Here is an 18,456-nt window from a genome sequence, read left to right as displayed (position 1 = left end):
TTCCTGGGTCGAAGGCCCTCTCCACGTCGCTTCTGAACTCTCACCTCTGGGTTCCGGTCATTGTGGCCTCCCCTCAGACCTGGGGGCACTATCTGCCTTTTGTGGCAGGTCCTGGGTCCCTGCACTACCATGATCACATCATTGTACCTGTCCCTTTAGGAAACCCTCCTCTAACTGCCTAATTTGCACATGCCAAGTCTTTGCTTCTGAGATCCTGTCTTATACAAATAGCATGTCCACACCTGGAAAATTACATTTGGCTCTGATCGCTGAGCCTCAAGAAAAATATAGGGAAAGTAGGAATAGTCTAAAGGAGGGGAACAGAAGTGGTCAGGGGGCTGGGAGTGAGAGCTAGAATAGTCATGTGGGGACAAATCAAAATCTAATGCCTGAGCATGAAATCTTTAAATGAATAACTTACAGATTAGATCATAGAATAGAATAGTAGTATTGGGAGCACATTTTGAACCTAGAGATATGCCTTAAACAAATGAAATGAAGTGTTACTTCATGCAGAGGCCTGTACACTCTCGTGAAATGCATTACCCCAAGAGATGGTATGATTTGAAAGTAGAAATCAATTCCAAAAGTGGTTTAAATACAGAAATTAAGGAATTTAAAATCACGAAGGGAAGCTTGAATTTTCAGGTTAATATCAAGATGTGAGAGAGGGAAATGGGCTAGTTGAAGCAAAGCTAAACAGGAAATTCTTATGTTTAATAATAAAATAAAATTTGAATATGAAAAAAATTTAGCATAACTTTTCATTTTCCACTTTAGTTGACCCTTCTGAAAACAAATACCTTCAATAGTACTATTACCTCTTTTTTAACAATTCCAAACTACCATCTTCTACCCCCTTAGGACTTTTTGACCTGGGGTCCATGGATCCAAGGGGTCTGTGCACAGAACTGTGTTTCAGTATAGTTTATTTCCTTTATAATGCTATGCATTTTATTTTCTACATTTAAAAACATGATTCTGAGGAGTCCATGCACTTTTCCGGAACACCCGAGGGGTGTGTGGCATAAGGAAGGTTAAGACTCCCTTGTGGAGCCAGCCAGCCATTTGGGTTTCCCAGGGTGTAGCTGAGAAGGGGGTTGCCTTGCTTCACAAGTCTTGCAAGGATCCTGGTTACCAGGACACTTCCCTCGGAGAGGCAGGGAGCCCTCTCCATTTTGATCACGTTGCAGAGGGCATAGAGGACGGAGTTGGGGCAGAAACCAGCAAGGAACTTGCAGATAAGGGACCTCTTTAGGCAGCATGAAGCTTGGATGATAGGAGCCATCTTTCAGGCAGAGTAGCAACAGCCACATCCCTTCCCTGGTTGCTGCTAACACAGATTCTCCCTGGCTCCTTTCTCTGATCTCACCTTACAGCACTGCACCCATCTTTGGACCAGTAGACCAATGCTTGGGCCTCTTCATCCTTGCCCTGCCCTTTGGAAGCTACACAGCCCTGAGCCAGCCCACTAGGCCAGTCATTGCTTTGTACTCAGCGCGTAGCCCTTACACTACACAGACCGGTCACCCCGAGACTTTGGATCTCTCGGCTGGTGCTCCTAGTCATGTGGCTTGGGCCCCAAAGCCTCTGCTAAGCTGAGAACCACGCCATATAGTTGTGCTGGATCACTGCAAAAGAGTGCTAAGTAGGGGGGAGGAGGGGAGGCTGAAGTCTAGCCTCTGTTTTACTATGGGCCGGGTCTGACTGGAGGGTCGTCTCTTTTAACTCACACAAGGACATTGTATAGCAGAAACCCTGGACCAGAGCCACTGGGGGTGCTTTCTACCCAGTAATGAACCCCTCCCCAGATATTTCATTGTGCGGTTTAACCTTCACAGAATCGTGGCCTCAGGGTTGGGGGTTCTGAAGTTCTGAATAGTTATTTAATCTAATCCCCACTTCTAATGTCATGTCCAATCCCTTCTGAATAGGCGTGGTATTTTGAGCTCCTTCAACCTTACCCTCCCTGCATACATTTAGGTTCTCACTCTCTCTCCTTCTTTCTTGAATACACATCGCTTGCAATATCCTCAAGGATTAGCCAAGAAATAAAAATAAACTATTTTAAATCTTTTATCTAATTCATAATGAATATCACTGGTAGACACAATCAATGGAAACTAAAACTGACAACTGCTTATATTGAAACATTTAAAATTTTGTTTTTAGTTAAAAATTGAAAAGTAAAAACCTCCTTGACAACATTTAGGCCAGCAAAATTTGAGTGAGAAAACTTGGACCTGATAAAAATAATGGCCATAAAATAAAACTCACAATGGGTGTATCAGTTAAGGCATTTTTAGTTGCAAGGAACAGAAAGCTCAACTAAATTGGGTAAAAAAGGGGAATGGGGAGGGAATTTAATGGCTCCTATAACTGTCAAGTCCATAAATAGCTCTTTGCCATGTAGTTTGATCAGGGCTTCAGTTCAGTTACATGGTGGCCTCTAAGTTCTGCCCTGCTCCGTGTGATGGCTTAGCTCTCAGCCAGCCCTCCCTCGTGGCAGCAAAACAGCTGCAGTGATTCCAGGCTTCACATCTTCATACCACACTAGTCAAAAGAAGACAAGGGGCCTACTCTCCCATAAGCCCCCACCAAAAGTCTCTTTTCAACCTCATTGGCCTGAATTAAATGGTGTCTTTCCCCCTGAAATAGTAGCAGTTCACTAGAGATGGGATTTTGCTGATGAGCCTTGGTCTGAGCCATAGTCCCAGCTCCAGTGGTGGAGTTAGCTTTCCTCAAAGCCCCTGGATTGCCCGGTGGAGATACGGTTCCTGAACAAAAGTTGGGGTAGTCACCAGGAATGAGGAAATGGATGTTGGTGTGGTGTGCGGACAACCACAATGTCACCTAACATGGCAGAAACTTTAGTAAAATTTGATACAGATCTGATACAGATCAAGAAACCAAGCAATGAGACAAAACGTAATTTGAAAATTTAAATGAAAAACCATGGATCCTGGTGAAAAATATTTCAGTTGAATAAAAATAAAAATAGATAAAAATGGAAATGTTTCAAATGAGTGTCATAGAAAGATGATCAAGGAATTAAATTGACTTAGCAGAGTTTGTTCCAGAGAACACATTCTGGATGAAAATTAATGTTGGTATAATTCATTTGAAATGTTTGTATTGAAAACCTCCTTGGGGATGAAATGACAGGGATGATCATGTCCTCCAGCCCCCTACACTGACTCCTCGTGACCACTGCCCTTGGGAGGTACCCACCAGCTGTCTTGTTAATAACCCCTTTTGCGTTCTGGGACTTGCAATAAACACAATGGCTTGTGGTGTATAAAAGTGAATTTCCCCCTGTTTTGAAAATCGTAATAAGTTCCTGCCTTCCAGAGGTCTGTCCCTTAGACAATGCCTCAAGGGAAATTCATTTGCAAGTCTCCCTACGCTCTGGAAAATGATTTGTCTGGTCAGATCCCTGAATTTCATATAAAGACACTGGGGTTGTCTTTTGCAATTTTTCTCCCACCTTGGGTTAACTTTTCCTCTGGGCCTTTCTGTTCTGAGAACGTTCCCTTTGACGGAGAAAACAGAAGCAAAATACAAATTGAGTTCTGCTTTCTCTTTGTCACCCGCCAACATGACAGCATTGACCACAAACAGCGTATCCCTTTTTTGCTCTGAATATGACTTTATGAAGCCCTTTACAGGCCTTGGTTCATGTGAGGCTTTCACTTTCTCAAAAGGACTTTAGGCATCTGTTCCACCTTCTTAGGTTCATCAGTGGTTACGCACCCCTCTGTCCATCTTAGGCTTACTTCCTCTTACAATTAAATAACAAACATATATGTAACTGTATGGTTTCTTTAAGTCCCTTCTCCGTTTTCACTGACTTGAGATTTCCCAGGTAAAAATGAACGTCCTTGAGAAGTTACTAAATTCTTGAGAGTCTTTCTAGAGTCTCAAGCCATGGTATTTTCTTGTAATTGTTAAAATCTGGGGAACACATCTAACTGTGCCCTACCGTTTCTCTCACCGTGACAAACTTCAAGAAGACACAGCTGCTTTCTCCCAAGGTTCCTGTCACTTCCACTCTGCCAACCAATTCCTCCTTTTGGCCAAATTTAGGTTCAGAGTGGCAGTTCCCCTTATTACTTCCTCTACTCTCTGGAAGATGAAATTGTCAGCAAGCAATGTTAATAGCTGAGTTCTACTGAGCTCTTGCTGTGTGAAAGGCACCTTTCCCCATGAGGAAGCTGAGGCCCAGAGAAGCTAAGTATTTGCTCAAGTTTATCCATCTGGCAGATGGTGGAGCATGGATGTTAGAGCCAGATTCTGACTCCAGAGCCCAAGTTCTGTCTCTGGTTAAGAGCTCATCAGGCGGTCTAGCCAGACCCTCTTCCAGCACGCCCCAGGATGTCGAGACCTCCCGTCAGCACCTCCCTGCCTCTGGGCTGCTTTTGTAATGGAGAGGCCGTGGTCCATTTCCTGCACCTGGTTGTGAGAGCTGTGGTCATGCCCACCACAATATCCTTTCTGGATCTCTCCTCTCCTTCCAACCTCAGCTTTTGATCCTTGTGACCTACAACCTGACACCCTCTCCATTCCTAGCAGAGTTTCCTTGGTTCCCTCCCAGATGTCTTCATCCTCTCCCCTGACAGGTCACACAGAGAGGCTTTTCTGAAACACCTTCGCCGCCTCCTGCTCGTGGACCATCGTGTACTCCCTACAGACATGGCAGGCGAAAAGATAATGGTGGCAACCTCTGGGGGCCACTTGAGGTTAGTGGTGGGTTCCCAAGTAGGATGGTTATTCCTTGCGGATCCTCCTCTAAACAGTTGTTATTTTTTTTCCCTAAAGTTAGATAAGTTTCGGGAATGCTGCACCTTTTGGGTTTCTTAAGTAATCTTGTTTGAATTAAATTGCTGCCCGAGCGTGCTTTCTTTTCTATTGTCATTGGGCGTATTCCTGACTTTACCTCAAGTAATAAGAACACCAAGGGCTTACAGGATTAACTATTTAATTTTTCAGAACACTTTTATGAAGTAAGTACTATTATTATGAACATTTTACAAGTGAGGGAACTGAGGCACAGAGCAGCTACACAACTACTGAGTAGCTCATTTCTGCCAGTAATCGTCCACTTTGTACGTAAACTAGAACAAAGCCTCTAAGAATCCGTTTCTTTCACAAACTTTCTGTTAATTATTTTCAGATAATTCGTATGATTGAAAGGATCCTAAGATTGAAAGAAGAATCCTTTCATGAGATGATTTTAATTCAGATGATCAAATTTAACTGATAAATGACTGTGAGCTTAGAAAGTGTTATTTTCCTGTCAATAATTCCAACTGTAACATTAGTTATTATAATTAGAGAGAATTGTAATTTCAGAATGGTTTAAATAGTAATTAGAACCCAAATTGCAAGTATTTATATCACATAATCATAAGCCGATTCATATTCTCACTTCTTATTTTTAAGTTTGGTCTGAGGTTATTTCACCCATAAAAATGTATTGTTTATTCACGTTTCCACTAACATTTTTGGCATGTCTTAAATATTTCAGTTCTTCCCATATTATTCTCAAGTTTTGGCTAACATTTAACTCCTGTTCTTTTGTGTGTTTCCACGCCTAACTTATCCTAAAGCACACCCACCAAAACACATCACTTCAGAATATCAGCTACTACTGTCTGTCTCTGAAAAGAATTCTGTCACTCTGTCACTCAAGTGACTCAGCTCCCTCTAGGGTCGTGGACTGTAATTTTTGACTTGTGCCAATTGAATTGCAGTCCTGGTTTACCCGGGGTCCAGCACGTTTACTCAGAGCTGCAGGTAATGTGGTCTGGCTCTAACAAGACGTTGCTGTCATTGCTTTCTGCTAATTCCAGGAAAAGTCCTATTTTACCTTTTTAAATCACAGTGCCTCCTTACTTCCCCTGCCTGTCCTCCTTTGTCCACCACCTCTTTCAACTCCAAGAGTTTTTTTGTATTTTTCTTTTCCCAGGTGGAGAATGAGTCAGGGATCTTGACTGTAGGCAACAGAACTGATTCTGGCTCACTTGACCAGGAAAGGAATCCTAGGAAGGATAGTAGGTAGACGTCAATGTGAAAGCTGGAGATCCAGTTGGGCAAATGGGCAGCACCAAGGGGAGATGGGCAGCTGTAAGTACAGCCATGGCCTCGCCACGGGGACAGCCTAGTTGAAAGGCTTTGCCACTGTGGCTGCTGAATGCTCTCCCTGGCACTTCTGCCACCACTGCGCCAGATATTAGAGGCTGCTGCTGCCGCCTCTGGAGCAGCCAGCTTCTTTGCATCACTTGCTCCAGATCCGTGGTTCTTAGCACAGATTCAGATGGTTGAGTCTGGATCATGCAATCCTACCCTAATTTCCAAGGGGTGGGGCTCAGTTTCCCACCATGACCATACAAGGAAAGATTCCCCTAAACAGGAAGGGGGTTTGGATGCTGATCACCCCTCAAAAACAACCCAGCTAATATTGACTATTATAGATCCAAGCCCTAGGATAAAAACAAACAGATAAAGGCATTAATTTCTACTCTCAAAGGGTTGTGCGCCCCTTTCTCTATAACTAGGATTACTAGCTGCCCGGAGTTTTCTGATGTATAATAATACATAATTAACATGTATTTAAATTTATAAATATTTATATATTTATATTTTTGTATTTTATTATCTTTATATTATTATTATAAGTATATAACATATAATAATAAAATAGTATAGTTTACAATAATTAATACATGTTAATCATCTCCTTAGCAACCATCTCCAACATAAAATTAAGGGTAATTGTTTTTCATTTTTAAATTTTTTTTAATAGATTTTATTTTTTTTCTTTTTCTCCCCAAAGCCCTCTGGTACATAGTTGTATATTCTTCATTGTGGGTCCTTCTAGTTGTGGTATGTGGGACGCCGCCTCAGCATGGTTTGATAAGCAGTGTCATGTCCGCGCCCAGGATTCAAACCAATGAAACACTGGGCCGCCTGCAGCGGAGCGCGCGAACTCAACCACTCGGCCACGGGGCCAGCCCCGGGTAATTGTATTTTAAATAAGAAACCTATAACTTCAAAATCTTCAAAACATAACATTTAAAAACATTTTAACAGGTTTGATAGAGCGAGTTCAATAGCAGTGAAATATTTTTACTCTGAAAAGCTAAATATATATACATGAAACACTCAACAGCTGTGGAGAAACTGCAAATTCAAGCTATCATGGCCAAAATGCTGTGCCACTCCGTCACTTCGGAGAAGGTTTTCAAGCTTTAAGACGTTGACACTTGCTCTAACATCCCATCTGCTTTAGAGAGCAATGCTTAAGAAACAAGAGGTTTTACATAGAAATATTTCCAGATAACCAGAAAGTATAAATTTAAGCACTAAGTTTTTTCATTCTGATTTTTAAAAACTTCTTAAGCAAATCATCTACTTCCCTTTCTTATACAAGAAACTTAAGTCTACAGATTCCATTTTTTTTCCTGGTTTTATTTATTTTTATTTAAAAGCTTCGTTGAGGTATAACTCACAGGACACACATATTAAGCATATGATTCAATGTCTTTTTTAAAGCATGTGCACAGAGTACAACCATCACCACAATCAATTTTAGAACATTTTCATGACTTCAAAAGGAAACTCCATACCCATTAGCAGTCTCTCCCTAACTTTCCCCAAACCCCCAGACCGAGGGAACCACTAACCTTTCTGTTTCTATAGATTTGCTTACTCTGGACATTTCATATAAATAGAATCATGTAATAAGTGATCTTTTATGACTGGCTCCTTTCACTTAGTGTAACGTTTTCAAGGTTCATCCATGTTGTAGCATGTGTCAGTACTTCATTCCTTTTTACGCCTGAATAATATTCCATTGTATGGATAGACCACATTTTGTTTATCCATTCATCCCTCAATGGATATTGGGGTTGTTTTCATTTTTTGGCTATCATCAATAATGCCACTATGAAATTCGTGTACAAGTTTTTGTGTGGACATGTGTATTCATTTCTTTTGAGTGCCTGGGAATGGAATGGCTGGGTTATATGATAACTCCATGTTTATCCTTTTGAGGAACCATCAGACTATTTTCCAAAGTTTCTGCCCCATTTTACATTCTTGTCAGTGGTATGTGAGGGTCCCACTTTCTCTGCATCTTCGCCAGTACTTGTTATCTGTCTTTTTTATTTTAGCCATCCTTGTGGGTGTGAAGTGGTATCTCATCGTGGTTTTGAGTTGCATTTCCCTGATGACAAATGATGTTGAGCATCTCTTCATGTGCTTATCAGCCATTTGCATGTTTCTTGGAGAAATGTGTGTTCACATCCTTTGCGCTTTTTAATTGGGTTATCTGTCTTTTTATTATTGAGTTCTAAGAACTCTTTACATGAGTTAGTCCATTCTCGATGACTTAGAGCCTTCTTATGAGCATCAGTGGCTGAGGTTCACTGAGATACGGAGGGGCTCTCGTGGGTTATAGACCCGAGCAGGTCTGTCTACCCTATGCTAAAAGGCAACACGATGCTGTCAGGCAGAACTAAAAAGCAGTTATATGAGCATGTCCTCATATGTTTGTGTAGATCTTTTTTCTTACTCTCTGCTATCATCCCTTGTTCTCACAGCTCTAAATATTTCTTATTACTCTAGGTAGAGGCCAAGGATGACTCAGCTTATCCCATGAATGAGGTGCCTGGGCTTTCAGACAGCTTGCTGCAGTGTTTTGGGTAATTATAGTTGCCAGGAATCTGATTTCTGGAAGAATTAGGTGGCATTTTATGTAAGAAGAGATAGTAAATTGAATAAGATGGGATTAATGGGGGCAGGCTTTGAGGAGATGAGTCTTTCATGAAATCCCCAAGAACATAGTTACGATAACCTGGCAGAGAAGAGGAGATTCCTGTTGGAGGGAATTTGCAAGATGTGTGTGGGAAATGCGTCGTTGGTGTGACTGATCTGGTAACTATGGCGAGTGGCAATGAAGAGACAGAATCTCCTTCAGAGCGGTGAAGAGTCTAAATGCAGCCTTTGAACTCAGTGCTAGGCTGATAACAATTGGTTCTGATGGGCCAATCTTCCTCTGGTTTGCTGGTGTGAGAAAAAAAAAAAATCACTCTTCCCCGTTTCTGCCTTACAAGCCTCCCCCACCACCGCAGACTCCACCCTGCTCCCAGCTTGTGGCTAAACTGCCCAACTGCCAATTAAAACCCACACTTCCCAGCATGCCTTGCACCACCCAGAAGCCCCAGTCCCCACCATTCACTCTGCTCCCCAGCTGAGAGCGGCTCTAGCAAGTCACCTTCCAGATCCGGGGCTCCCACCGCAGGGCCACTCGCTCTCAAGGGGCCTCTCCCTCTACCTCCCTTCACTGTGGCTGAACCTGCTACCACTTGACAGCAAACCACACTTGATGCAGGAACAGGAAGGAGAAGGGGGCCCACTGCCCTGGGCCTCTGCAAAATCAACGAGGTTGTGCTCCTTCTCCCACAGCAAGCTGCTTCTGAGCCGTGCACCCTTTTTCTTGTCTCCCAGTGTGTCAGGAAGCCCCACACGGGCCGCTCTGGAGATCTTCCCCTTGACGCGTAGAGCTTCTGAGGGTAGGTGGATCTGAAGTGAATTTGGGAGCTTTTGACTTGTGCTTTGTGGCAGTTTGCACCTCGCCCCACGGCCAAGGCGTCTCTGGTCTCAGTCACCAACACTTCCTCCTCCCTCCTGCACTCCCTCACTTCTTAGGAACCTGCTCCTGGTGCTAGCTGACTCCAGGCCTGCACCCATCCCTGTCGAGGGATCCCACCACCACTTTTTTGCTTCTTTGGCCCCCCTGAGCAGCTAGAACTTTGCCTCATGGTTATGTCTTTCATTCTGCTGCCATTCTAGAATGTCACAGCTGTTGGGAAACACAGTCAGGCTGTGGAACAAGCCAGGCTTCAAAGCCTGATATGAGTCCACAATTCTGAAATCCAACAAGCTCTGAAAACCAAAGGCTTTTTTGGTGAGTTTGGCACAATCTCATTTGGCTGCAAAACCTGACCTGGACTGGCAAAGACCTATTTTGGCCACTCTATCTTTTGCCCACTTAATGTGAACATTTATGTTTGTGGCCAAAATATTAATGTGTTGATTTTGGGGTGTGGTTCTAGATGCTGCTGGAGGAATTATGTAATTTATGGCCTATGTATCAGGTTACCTTTGTAAACCATGAAATATTGTTATTTTTGAAACACTTCTGGCCCCAAACTTTAGGATAAGGGATTTTGGGCCTGTACTATAATGCCATACAAAAGAAGACTGGATAATTAATTATAGGCATCCAAGTGACAGAATAATATAGAGCTAGTCAAAATCATGTCATGAAAATTTAAGGACTTAGGGAAAAAATTCCAATATATTGTTATAAATTATGTATGTAAACTTACAAAAGACTGTGTGAAATCTGATCTTAACTTTATTTTAAAAAAACCCCAAACATATTACATATGCCTAGAAAAACCTTGGAGTGCAATACACCATGATGTTAACAATGAATTTTCTCTGACTTGTGGGTCTGTGGTTGGTTTTCTTCTTTTTACCCTTCTTTTCAGTGTCTATGTAATATTTTTATAATCAGAAATTTTTTTAAAAAACCAGTAACTGTTGCTAAAAACAAGTTGGTACTGACACTTCCTACCGTGTGGCCCTGGGCAAATCTTGTGATCAATCTGAGCCTAATTTTCTGTTCTGCAAATTGAGACTATTAGTACCTACTTAACTGAGTCACTGAGGGATAATGAATGTACCTGGGCTTTGATTAGCTGTGACCATATGTACTGGCCCATGTCAAGGTCTGCTGTCCTCTTCCAGGCCTGGGCTGCCCACTGACATTACACAAGAGTCGGGGACAGCCGAGTCCTCCCCATGTCGCCTGCTGTGCGTCCTTGTAAACACAGATGATCAACAGTCCTTTCAGGTCTGTCTTGCCCCGTCCCCATCACACTGCCTTGATTTCTGCCACATGCGGAAGACTCGCCGAGGCCAACCTCCACTTAAGGACTTGACCCCATCTCTTCTCGTCTCTCCCTGACCTGTTCTGCCAAGGAAAATAGTTTTATTTATACAGCACTGCACAGTTTACAAAGGATACTCACACACTAATCTTTCCCTTCATTACCTTATTTCTTGTGAAAGCAGTTGTTCCTCTCTCTGTTTAATTCTGTAACCCCAGTCACTAATGAACTATCATGTGTCAATACGGCTCCTGACCCCAGCACTCTACCAGAACTGCTATTTTTTTGGCAGGGAAAGATTCACCCTGAGCTAACATCTGTTGCCAACCTTCCTCCTTTTTTTTCCTCCCAAATCCCCAATACATGGTTGTATATCCTTAGTTGTACGTCCTTCTAGTTCTTCTATATGAGCTGCTGCCACAGCATGGCAACTGACAGATGGCTGGTGTGGTTCTGTGACTGGGAAACAAACCCGGGCCACGGAAGTGGTGAGTGCTGAACTTTAACCACTAGACTCACAGGGCTGGCTCTTGAACTGCTCTTTTTTTAAGGTCACTCATTCACTCACTCATATCGTCCACATAAGTTTATAAGCACCTCATGTGTGTCAGGCTCTGGGATAGAGCAGTGAATAAACAAAGTTCTTTCTCTCAGGAGCACACCATCTAGTTGGGGAGGCTGACAATTAGCAAGTAAGTATATAATAAGATATCAGACAGTGACATGAATGAAAAAATTTTGTGAAGAGTGGCCAGCATGCTGGTGTAGTGGTTGTTTATGTACTCCACTTCAGTGACCCAGGATTCAATGGTTCAGATCCCAGGCACGAACCTACACACTGCTTGTCAAGCCATCTAACATCTGTGCCAATCTTCCTCAAGCAAAAAAGAGGAAGATTGGCAGCAAGATGTTAGCTCAGGGTCAATCTTCCTCACCAAAAAAAAAAAAAAAAAAAAAGAAGAATGAAAGAAAGAAAAAGTAAAGCAAGGGAAAAGAAAGTGATGGAGAGGTGCTATTTTAGATGATGTGGTCAGGGGAGCCTTCTTTGAGGAGGTGACATTTGAGCAGAGGCCTAAAGGAAGTTAGGGAGTGAGCTGTATGGATATCTGAGAGAGAGGGAGATCATTCTGGGCCTAGGAAAGAGCAAATGGCAAAAGTCCTGAGACAGAATCCTTCGCTTAACAGAGGAGCTGGAGGAGAACTTCATGCTTTGGGTGGAGTGAGTGAAGAGGAAAGTGGTAGGGAAGTCAGATGGAGCAGAGAGGGGACTAGATCAGGCAGGGCCCTGAGCCCAGGGTAAGGACTCAGATTTATACTCATCAGTTATGAAAAAGGACTTCTCAAGGACCAACAAATGACTTTTCCCAAGTCATTTGGCAAGTGACTTAGACCAGGTGACTCTAGAACAAATGATACTTTAATCTTCATTTTAGAAACCTTTGTTGAGCACTGACGAGGTCATAGACTAGGTTTTGATGGGGATACATACAAATGTTTAAAACCATAGTTCCTGCCTGCCAAGACTCAGTGCCCTTGGGGAAAGACAGAACTGTAACACGTGAATGATGATGGCAGCACTGGGCAGAACTGTGAACAGGTCTTGTGGAGACACAGAGATGCCATCATCTCTCTTACAGGCTCTAGACCTTGACAGGCCTCACCCCAACTCATCATCTTCCTCACCTCTTCTTCAGACTTCGACCCCGCATCCAGGCCCATGTTGTGAGGATCCAGTCAGATGCCACCTCTTCCAGAAAGCTTTCCTGGAAGTCTCCCACTAGTTGTGCGCTCTTCCTCCCATGATTCTCCCAGTACCTCCTTTCTGTTTTTCCATGATTCCCTTCCATTCTGCCCTAACTGGACCACTGTTTGTTGGGTGTGCCCCTTCCTGTCCATTGCCCACAGCCAGTTATGCCTCGATGCTGACAGGTTACGTCTGCAAGCATCTTGTTGTCTCTGCATAACATGAAATCTTTGCTCATATGTTGATACTGTCAGTGTTTCCAGAAAAGGAAGAGGCAGGGTCCCCACAGAGGTCAGTCACTGGAATTAGTGGCTGAGGGAGGCCATCGGCTCATTATCCTGGGAGAGCTTTGTGAACTGCCCAAGTGCCCACCTGCCTGGGCAACAGGAGCAAGAGGAGCTGAGCTCAGGATTGGAGACCCTCCCTCCCCAAGACGGTTAGAGGAGAGGAGGAAACCTGCCAGGAAGGACCTTTAGCCAAGCCACCCTCACTTGCCCTCAGTCTTTGCACTGACCCCTCAGCTTTTCCAGGACGGGCATCATGAGGGGTTGAGCAGTACCAATGTGGGTGGTGGCCTCTCCCCTTTCCGTTTTTGATTTTTGGTTCTTAAAAACTACATTCCAAATGAGGGAAATGAAACTACTGAAGACTCTCCCCCAGCAGCCAGCTGACGTGGGGCAAGAGAACAATTCCTAGTTAAGGCCCCAAAGGAAATCCCCTCCCTGTCATGTGCTGGTGCCGGGAAAAGCGGGGGAGGCGCTCATTCACGGTTGGGCCAGGCCCAGCCATTGAGATGAAGGGCCGGAGGGAAGGGCTGCCCTGTCTGTGGCCAGGGGCTGAGAACCAAGGCAGAGTGGAAAACATCACCGTGAAAGGGAGAGGACCAAGATCTTGGACCTAGGGTGACCTGCCAGTTCCAGAGGCAGACCCCACCACTGCATTGTGGGGACAACGGATTGTCCTCTTCTCTCACAGACCCATCTGGAGGAGGGAAGCCGATCCTTGTTTCTCCCACTGAATCCCTTGCACACTTTGCCCCCCGACTTGGATGTGTCTCCCTTCACAGTCTCTGCTGTAGGTCTCCCCACCCCCTAGTCCTGAATTGTGTCTGGTCATCATGTGGAAAAGCACTGGGAGGGGAGGCAGAAGCCAAAGTTCCTTTGATCTCTTTGGGAGACTGAAAAGTCCTACCGTGACACACCATTATGAAGCTTAGTCTAAGAAAGAAAAAAAACCCTCAGGAGGCCATACCTAGAGAATCAGACAGGTGGGTTTATTGCCTTCCTTTCTTCTTCCTTCTCTTCCCTCCTTCCTTCTTTGAGCAAATATTTACTAAGCCCCTTTGTGTACATGGGGCAATAGACACAGGACCCCTTCCCTCAAGAAGTTTATGGCACAGTTCAGGAAAGAAAACAGAAATCCTAAAAGTTAAATCACAATACAAAAGATGTCATGAGGCCCATGGATATTGTAGATACTTGGTACCACATGTTCAGAGGAAGAGGTGGAGATCTCACCGGGGAGGCTCCACAGAGTGGGGGAGCCCAAGCCACGCCTTCAGGCTGGGGAGAGTTGGGGTAGGCAGAGGAGATGCCACAGAAGCAAGGGAAACTCTGACAGAGCAAGAGTGGGGAGCATTTTTTCTGTGTTTAAGGAAATTGTGAGCAGGTAAGACTGGATGAAACTCACTTCTGGACAACGTGTTGAAATGTGGAGGTAACAATGAAGAGAGGCTGGAGGCAAGATCAAGCTGAATGAGGCATCTAGACTGTCTGCTCCACTGGGAAGTGCCCAGCTCCTTGCTTCCACCTCAGATCTCCTCAGAGAGCAAGATGTGCTGTTTGACACTAAAGTTGGCATTGTTACAGTTGCACGGGGGTGGGTACAAACTCCACAACACGTGGAGCAGGCTCAAAGAAAGAGGCACACAGTCCCCCAGATTCTCACCATCCTGTGAGGGATGTGCTCAGTCAGGACAGGGCTGGATGCACCACGGGTTCTGTTCCAGAGGAAGTTCCCTGATCTCTTTTGCCTTGAGCAGCATGGATGGAAGGGGGTCCAGAGCACCCAACCAAGACAGAGAATCCTGAACTGTGCAGTCAGGGGTGCAACCTGGCTGGCATGAAAAATGTTGTGTTTTCAGCTGCAAATCAGCACTGGTTTCTGCTGGAAGTCTTAGGTCCTCTGTGCTGAGCCAGCTTGCTGCTAGACTAGACAGAGAGCTGTTGGCACCATTTGCCAACAAACCAGCTTGTCTCCACGCATCTATCAAGACCATTAGTTTTCTGTTTTTTGGAGAGGTAGCAGCTGCTTTTCTCAAAAGAAAATCTATAGAGAATGTAAAACATGTAAAAGTGGAATTGCTTGGCCTAAGGAGGGGATGCAGTGCTGGAGTCCCACCCAGGTCCTCAGGCAGCACTGAGGCGCCCCTGAACCTGCTGGACCTGGTTTTAAACTGCTGATCCAGGTAAGAGAGGTGATGGCAGGCCATGGAAGGGCTTTAAGCAGGGAGTGAGATTATCCAATATTTTTAGAAAGATGCCCGTGGCCACTGGATGGAATCTACATTGGAGGCAGGAAGCCCAGTTTAAGGAGGCTTCTGAAATGGCCCAGATATGCATTGATAAAGGATAAAGAGTAGGTTTGGATTCAAGAAACATTAGAATTAGTTAGAATCAGCAGGAATGAGTGACCAATAGGATGTGAGAGGTGGGGTCTGTGAGGCATGCCATAAATAGTGACAGCCAAATGGAGGGAAACCAGCTAGAACAAAGGATAAGAGTTCAGTTTAGGGTATATTGTGTTGTGGCCACTCTGTGACATGTAGGAGTTGACTGACTAGTAAACAGTTAAAAACATAAGTCTGAATCTTCTCTCTTGGGAGAGAATGTTGGAGCTGGAGATTAAAATTTGGGAGTTATCAACATATTGGTAGACATAGAAGATATGGGAGTAAAAAATGTGTATACCATGAGAAGAAAAAGCCCTGAAAGAGAACCTTCATTTTGACAATCTGGCTTTTCTTTTTCTTTTTTCTTTTTTTGTAAGGAAGATTGGCCCTGAGCTAATATCTGTTGCCAATCTTCCTCTTTTCACTTGAGGAAGATGGTTGTTGAGCGAACATCTGTGCTAACTTTCTTCCATTTTATGTGGCACATGGACACAGCATGGCATGACGAGCAGTGCTGGGTCCACACCTGGGATCCAAACCTGTGAACCCTGGGCCACCAAAGTGGAGCACACGAGCTTAACCACTATACCATGGGGCCAGCCCCTGGCTTGCATTTAGTTTTTCCAGTAATGTCAGCATTATCACCATTACGAATGAATATTTTAGGGAGCAGAGACAATGTGCTGGTTGTTCAGAGCAGGAAGGACTTGCTCCTGTCCTCTTAGGATGGACGTGCCATGGATAACAATGCTGGAGAGGTATGAAGAGGGAGGCATAAGCAGACTCTGAAGTCACCTCCTCCCACACACACAACAAATTTACAACTACTCTGGGAAGAATTACTCCTGAGAGAGAACTGAAAACTGGCTAAGAAGAACCCCTGAAACAAGGGACAGTCTTGACTGAGGTGGAAGAGGCAGAAATTCCTTTCTGGAGAGAAAAAAAGCCAGCTTCACAAGCCGTGGCATCTCATGGCTGGCCGGGAGCAATCCTAAGGTATGCAGCCTTCCCTGAAGGAACAGAGGAGCTGAACGGGGGAGTGTTACCACTATAAGCATCATTTGGGCTCAGTACAACCAAGACAAGTCTCATAATATCTGGATTTGCTGGTTACTACAACAATGGGGAATATCCCTAGAAAAGCCATCAGACACAAAGGAAAAAAGCCAGCTCTTAAAGGGCCCATGCACAAAATCACGCATTTCAGAAAGCAACCTAAAATCACCAGAAAGAAAGGTGCACAGTCCTTTGGTGAAAAGAGACTTACCTGATAGGCTCTGGCTGCATCTCAGTAAGAGGTGAGACCTCTCCAGGGACTGAGACATTGGTGGCAGCCATTATCATGACCTAGTACAGGTGAGCTGACACAGACCTGCCAGACAACATTGGAGTTCTTCCCCTGGCCTATTAGCCTGGGGGTCTGCCCCACCCATTAGAAGACTGATTTAATCCAGCTCAGCCAGGGCAGGCAGCCTGCCCTAGAGACTAGCCCCACCCAACAGCAAGCCCTCAGGCAACGTGTGGGCCTCCTTAGGCTGGGTGCCTGGATCCTCTGCAGTCAGGCGAGTGGGTCCACCTCTGTGGGGCAGGGCATGTGTGAGGAGCAGGTGGAGTGTGTGGGGAGCTGGTAGAGTGTGTGGGGCCTCTGCAGTAGGGAGACTGGTTCTGCTTCAGAGGATCAGGGCATGCACATGGGGCAGCCAGTGTGTGTGGCCCTATGGGAGGTGGGGCTTGTCATCTGCAGAAGACTTGTGATTCTTAAATAGCCACATAGGGGGTTGGCCCCACCTTCCAAAGCCTGAAACAATTGGGTACTCCTGTGCCTGAGGCCAGCCCCACTCAGCTGCAATCCTGAGAGAGCTGACAACAGGCTTGCAGGCTGGAAGCCTACAGCAATTGTAAGCCCCTGAGCCTAGCAACCAGCCACACTGGGGGCCTAATCACTTAACAGAAAAACTGCAACAAGATTGTGCTATTAGACCTTGAAGCCAACTGTGCTGGGGTTCCCCACACCCAGTAAAGTGACTGAAGGATCCATAGCAGCCATATACGACTGTGCATTACAACCAGCCAACAAGAAGGACAGCTTAGCCTCCCTGGGCACCTGCAGCAAGAACAACCCTGCCACAACAGAAGGACACATGTAGCCCACACAGGGGTCACTCCTGGAACATTTGGAAATGGTGAAGAGAGGGAAGCACAGTGCTGGGCCTCATAAGGCATCTTGTACATAAGGCCACCTCTCCAAGATCAGGAGACATAGCTGACCCACCTAATATACAGATATAAGCACAGAGAAAGAGGCAAAATTAGGAGGCAAAAGAATATGTTCCAAGTAAAGGAACAGGACAAAAACCCAGAAAAAGACCTAAGTGAAACAGAAACAATCTACTTGACAAAAAATTCAAAAAAGTCATAAGCATGCTCACTGACCTTGAGAGAAGAATGGATGAACTCAGTGAGAACTTCAACAAAGAAGTGGAAAATATAAAAAAGAACTAATCAGAAATGAAGAATACAATACTGGAAATGAAAAATTCACTGGAGGGACTCAATAGCAGAGTAGATGATACAGAAGAACGGATCAGTGAGCTGGGTGAAAGACTAGAGGAAATCACCCACGCTGAACAGATAAAAGAAAAAAGAATTAAAAAGAATGAGAACAATCTAAGGGACCTCTGGGACAACATCAAGCACACTAATATCCGTATTATAGGTGTCCCAGAAGAAGAAGAGAGAGACAAAGGGGCAGAGAATCTATCTGAAGAAATAACAGCTGAAAATTTTCTTAACCTAAGGAAGGAAACAGATGTCCAGGTACAGGAAGCACAGAGAGCACCAAACAAGAGAAACTCAAAGAGGTCCACACCAAGATACATTATAATTAAAATGTCAAGAATTAAAAATAAAGAGAGAAACCTAAAAGCTGCAAGAGAAAGGCAACAAGTTACATACAAAGGAAACCCCATAAGGCTATCAGCTGACTTCTCAGCAGAAAACTCACAGGCTAGAAGGGAGTGGCACGATATATTTAAAGTGCTGAAAGGAAAAAACCTACAGTCAAGAATACTCTACTCAGC

At 44.5% G+C, this 18,456-nt stretch overlaps 1 protein-coding gene and 1 long non-coding RNA gene across 3 annotated transcripts in view; one reads left to right on the top strand and one right to left on the bottom strand.

Annotated features, from left to right (window-relative positions):
• Positions 1-7,485: 7,485 nt before the first annotated feature.
• On the bottom strand, positions 7,486-11,044 carry LOC102149969 (uncharacterized). The gene is made up of 3 exons (XR_288792.4): positions 10,755-11,044; positions 9,278-9,585; positions 7,486-9,066 (listed from the first exon to the last, which is right to left on the bottom strand). It is a non-coding gene; the product is annotated as an uncharacterized lncRNA (long non-coding RNA).
• Positions 9,835-18,456, top strand: part of NRROS (negative regulator of reactive oxygen species) — a 38,126-nt gene continuing 29,504 nt past the window's right edge. For both annotated transcript variants that reach the window (XM_070243520.1, XM_070243521.1), the window contains exon 1: positions 9,835-9,970. The gene's annotated coding sequence lies outside the window, so the exon portion shown is untranslated. The remainder of the gene's footprint in view (positions 9,971-18,456) is intronic.

Source organism: Equus caballus, chromosome 19, assembly GCF_041296265.1.
Source record: "Equus caballus isolate H_3958 breed thoroughbred chromosome 19, TB-T2T, whole genome shotgun sequence".
In the NCBI taxonomy this organism is placed as follows: Eukaryota; Metazoa; Chordata; class Mammalia; order Perissodactyla; family Equidae; genus Equus; species Equus caballus.
This window is presented reverse-complemented; position numbering and strand designations above follow the sequence as displayed.